We start from the raw sequence: 6,042 nt of genomic DNA on the forward strand, positions 1-6,042 counted from the left end.
TTACCTGCAGGCCTCTCTGACTTAAATGGACAGAATATGTCACTTTCCTCAGCAAACTACCTGTTATCCACAGTGTCGGGGTCTTAAGCCCCCTTGCTCTTCTCGACCAGCAACAAGGGAAGGGAGCACTCCCCAACAAGGCCAGACTGGGAAAGGTAGGGCCAACTGACCGCCCGCACACAGCCCTCTGGGCGGAGGACAATCAGATGCATCAGGGAGACCAGTCACAGAAGGAACTCGTTTATTGAGGAAATCACACAGCTTTTATGTAGGGTGGAGGCTAGGTGGGAACCAATCAGCTTAAAGGTCAACAAGGCACGGGGGTTTCACACAGACGAGAGCCCCATAGGGCTATATGGCAAGCACGAGCTGATCACATTTGCGGAATTGTTGTTAACCAATCCCTGATGGTGGTCCGATTTATCATCATTAACTTTTGAAACTGCCTTTGAGGCCTTAATCTTGCTCACTTGCCAGGGAGTAAGGAGTCAGCCTGAGTTAGTTAACGTGTCATTAGTTCCAACACCACAGGAGGAATGCAGGCCCAAAATAATGTCTATAATATGAACCCAATTTAACCTGAAGGGTGTAACTCTTTTCACAGACCAGATCCCAAAACTCAGGGAGATAAAGATAATTCCTCCTTTGTTAAAAATCCAGAGATGCTGGTCTCACCTTCCATTCACCAGGACACTCTCCACATCCACCACCAGCCTTCAGATTGGTATACAAGCCTTTAAAGCAGAAAATTTATCAAGCTGCTATTCTCCAAATTACACTTGTCTGTAATGAGGTACTGCTTCAAGAACACAAAACCTAGGTAACTTGTGATAATAAGCCATCACCTACAGAACAGATAGTATATAATGGTAACTTCCAGTACTAATAGAGACTCCAGTTAAATAAAAGGAAGCACTCATTCCCAGATGCCTTTACAACCTGCTCTTCCCCAGCCAGACTTCTACCATGGACCCCTAGGTTGACCCATTTTTAAAAGGGAACTCCAAACTGCTTGCCCCATGCTGCCCCCTTCTAACTTGAAGCAGCAGAGCAGTCGTTGCTCCCTTTCCCTCCAGCAGAAGGCTCAGAAGATGGTTTATGAACTGTGGGAAACCATCCATGTGTAGCAGAATCAGGCTTGACTGAGCCATGGGATACAGGAACTGGCAGTCACAAGAGACTGGTTCAGATAGCCGGAGAATCCTGAGCCATAATATGAGAAGTTCAACCAGTCTGCTGGAGAGACTACATGGAGAGAAAGAGGCCCAGCTGAGCCTAGCCTGAGAACTGTTCCCACCAACGTGGGGCTTGTGAGAAAAGCCATCCTGTATACTCCAGAGGGGCCCAGGTGTCAACTCAGAATCACAAAGTGACACCCCCACACACTGATTGGTGCTACATGGAGCAGAAGAATCACCCTGCTGTGCCTTGTCCAAATTTCTGACTTACAGAATCATGGAATACAATAATGGTTTTAAGCTACAAAGTCTTGAGTTCTGCGGAGATAACTAATTGGAACAGAGAGCCAGTGCCATTCTGTGAAAGTGTGCTTTAGTCAGGAACAAGGGACCAGAGGTGGATGCTGACCTTTCTTCAGCTGCATCTAGATGGAGCCTATAAATACACATAGATCCCCTCTAAGGGCCTGCTTGTGCCTCACTAGATGAGCCTCCCAGATGAGAGCTGGTCACTCCCAATTAGGGACCTCTGTTGTCCTCTTGGTGGATAGTAAATCTTATGCTTGTGACCAGCAAGTAAATATCTAGAAGGGAAAGTGCTGAAGTCATGGATACGTACATTTCTAAGCTTATAAATACATACTGTTAAGTTGTATCCCAGAAAATTGCTACCATTTTCTACTTCCTTCCAAAGTCTATGAAAGTGGTGTCTCTTTGCACCCTCAGGAATACTGGCTGCTTCAAGTGTGGTAGTACCAGTGACCTTAGGAGTAATGCTGCGTATTTGCATGACCTCAGTTCACTCATCTTTGTATCCACCATGCCTGACATAGTGTCTGGAACAAACTAGAATAACAACATTTTTTTGAATCAAAATAAATATTTTTGAATGAAAAAAAAAATCCAAGGGGCCTAAGTGACCTAGAGTTATCATAGCAGAGGGGACTTAAAAATCCAATGCCATTCTGTTATCAGTCAAAAGTCAAGAGGTGGACCTGGATAGGACTCTCTGGAAACTTCCCTAGGATCCCCTATAAAACTGGGGTGCCCCTCTCTTCTCTGGGAGGACCCATTCTCTCCCTTGAGAGTGTCCCCTTTCCCTTTTCCTCTTCCTTCAATAAACTCATGCCTGTTGCTTGGAGCGACATGTCTGAAATCTTTCTGACTTGATCACAGAATTGTTTGAAGTGGGGTCTTTGTGTGCCTCAGGTTCCCAGGAGAACTCAGCCCAGTACAATACAACCTGAAGATTATTCTGAGAACTTGAGATGAGCATTATAAGCCCTAGAGCAACTGCCTTTCCTCTGAGGTCCTGGCAGCTGAAGGCAGGCCACCTTACGCAGCTCTCCAGCTGGGGTTATCCAGGGCATTTTGACATTTTCTCTTTGCTTTTGTAGTTGTCCCCAGAGTATTACTGACACAGTCACCCCATCAGAGCCAGAAACACAAATATCCAGATCCTTCATTCTTAACCCCTGCTGTCCACTTCTTGAATAAGAATTGGAAGCAGTGTGCCAAGCCAGGACAGTGGAAGAGTTCTCAGAAATGACGTGTCCTTTATACTGTGACTTCAGTAGATTCAAAAGCTCAATGTTTCTCAAATGTTACCTGTAAAAACTATAAAAATAGAAGTCCACAGGGTTTCATGAAAATTTCTTAAAATTTCTGTTTTCATTTCTGAAATAATCTTTCAAAATCTGCTGCAGCAGCTGTCGCCCAGACATCCATTACCAGGGTGCCTGCAGGATTGATTGCACATGGCTGCCTCCATCTTAGACACTGGCCTGCAGGATGGCTGCCACCACCATCTTGGGGTGCAGTCACCTCTGTCGGGACACCTACCAGGGCCTTGAGTCTGGTGTTGGAGTGCCTGTGGGTTTGGCTGCACTGAGGTCTTCCAACTGGCATGCTAGTGGCTGCCATCTTGGTACTTCTTTACAGGGTTGCTCCTCTGTGTGAGTGCATCCCTGGTGGTCTCTCTGCAAGTTGGAATGGCACTGAGGTATTGGAACTGCAACGTGGCTGAGCCTGGGGTATCTGAAGCCCAGATCTGTCAGATAGTGAGTGGGTCTGCATGGGCCAGTCTTGGCCTGGCAATCCCATAGAATGTCAAAGACTGGGGGGCATTTTACCTGGGGGAGCACAGGTTGCAGAGGAAAGAGACAGCCGGGCTATCCCCAGCTGCACAAGTCCTGAAGTGCACTGGGATGAACCAGGCTTGCTACATTGGTTCTGAAGATTAGAAGAGGGTATGAGGGCATCTTTTTATCAGCTTACCCAGTCAGGCAGCCTGGCTCCCACCCAATGGGAGCAACCATCAAACTCCAGACAACCCCACCCATCAGTAGAGAAGGGAAGCTGAGGAAATTTTAAATGACAATGGAAACATTTTTCAATTTTCCATCAAGAGTTTTTTCCCTCTCTAACATCTCTAACATAGTTGAAAAAAGAAGTATTTGTTATGCATCAGTTTATGAGGACTAGGATATATGAATAGTATTTTACAGTTTTGTTGTATATTCTTATAGTCTCAGTTTTTTTCTTTTTAACTTTTTTTAACTTTGCATATATTTTTCCTCTCACTTCCTGTTTTCCTGGATTCTATTTCTCTCCTTCAGCCAATCTCTATCAATTCCTCTTTCACTCTTCCTATAATTTTTCACTTCTCTCTTCTTTCCTCCTACATCACATCCTACACCGCTTCTTTTATTTCTTTATCTACCATTTAAAATTGTAAACCCATTTAGCAAATTTACTGTTTATATTGTAGACAATAATTGAACACATGATTTTTGTTTATTGTGACAAAACTGTAGACGTCTTCACAGGAGCTACTAGGTTTACATTGGGTGCTGTTAGTATTGGTCTCCTCCTTAAAGAAAACCTTCTGGAAACCCTCAGGGACACTATAAGTCTACAGGGTAGAAACTGTTCTGCCTCAGATCCATACTGCAAGGGGGGAAAACACCCAAACGACATGAAAAAAACAAGGAAACAAAGCCCCCACACAAACCAAGATGCTCCAATAACAGAATCTGTTAATAACACAGTAGAAGAAATGTTAGAGAAGGAGTTTAGAATGTACAGAGTTAAACTTATCTGCAAAGTAAAGGATGGTATAAGTAGTGAAATCAGGGAGAAAATATAGGAATGAAGAATCACTTCAATAAATAGGCAGATATTCTGGAAAAAAAAGCAGAAATCCTAAAAATGAAGGAATCAATAAACCAAATTAAAAATTCAATGGAAAACATCACCAACAGACTAGATCACTTGGGAGACAGAACCTCAGGCAATGAAGGTAAAATATATACTCTTGAAAATAAAGTCGATCATTCAGAGAAGATGGTAAGAAACCATGAACAGAACTTCCAAGAATTATGGAATAACATGACAAGACCAAATTTAAGATTTATCAGAATAGATGATGGAGCAGAGATATAAACCAAAGGAATGCACAATCTTTTCAATGGCATAATATCAGAAAATTCCATAAAACTAAAGAAGGAAATGGAAAATCTACTACAAGAAGATTACAGGACCCAAAATGTACAAAATTATAGCAGATACATGCCAAAATATATTATTAGAGTGATCAACATACAGAATAAGGGCAGAATCTTGAAGAGAAAAAATGAGATTTTGTATAGGGGGAAACCAATTTGAATCTCAGCTGATTTCTTGGCCAAGACCTTCAAGCTAGGAGGTCATAGAATAATATATTTCAGGATCTGAAAGAAAGTGGATGCTAACCAAGAATCCTATATCCTGCAAAATTAAGCTACAGATTTGAAAGTGAAATAAAAATCTTCCAGGATAAACAAAAATTAAAAATTCACAACTAGAAAGCCTGCACTACAGAACATTCTCAACAAAATATTCCATGAGGATGAAATGAAAAAAAAAAAGTGAAAACCAGCAAAGGGAGGAGCTACACTAGAATACTCAATCAGAGGAGAAATTATTCAAGTCAAAAATAAGAAATAAACCAAAATGAACAGGAATACAAATCATAACTCAATAATAACCCTGAATGTAAATGACCTAAACTCATCAATCAAAAGACATAGACTTGCACATTGGATTAAAAACCAAGAACCAACAATAAGCTGTCTCCAAGAAACTCATCTTATATGCATAGTCATCAATAGGTTGAAGATGAAAGGATGGGAAATAACATATCACTCATATGGATTGTGCAAACAAGCCGGGGTTTCAGTCCTCATATCAGAGAAAGTGGACTTCAAGCCAAAGTTAATCAGAAGGGACAAAGAAGATATTTCATTCTACTGAAGGGAATTATACAGGAGCAAGATATAACAATTGTAAATATTTATGCCCCAAACAATGGAGCATCTACATATATTAAACAAACCCTTCTTATTTTCAAGAATCAATTAGACCACAACACAATAATACTAGGTGACTTAAATACAACTCTCTCACAACTGGATAGAGCCTCCAAACAAAAACTAAAATAGGAACTATAGAACTAAGAAATACAATGAAAAACTAAGACTTAGCAGACATATATAGAATCAATACATGAGTGAAAAATTTTTCTTCTCAGCAGCACAAGGATTTGTCTCTGAAATAGACCATATCTTACAACACAAAGCAACTCTTAGTAAATACAAAACTTTGCAGATATATCCTGCATTCTATCAGATCATAATGGAATAAAATTAGAAATTAATGATAAAATATAAAATAGAAAATACTCTAAGACCTGGAGACTAAATAATACACTATTGAATGATGAGTGGATACAGAAGAAATCAAGGACGAGATGAAAAAATACTTAGAAGTAAGTGAGAATACCAATACAACACATGAAAATCTCTGGAACACTAAAAAGGCAGTT

The sequence above is a fragment of the Sciurus carolinensis genome, chromosome 2, assembly GCF_902686445.1.
Source record: "Sciurus carolinensis chromosome 2, mSciCar1.2, whole genome shotgun sequence".
Classification (NCBI taxonomy): domain Eukaryota; kingdom Metazoa; phylum Chordata; class Mammalia; order Rodentia; family Sciuridae; genus Sciurus; species Sciurus carolinensis.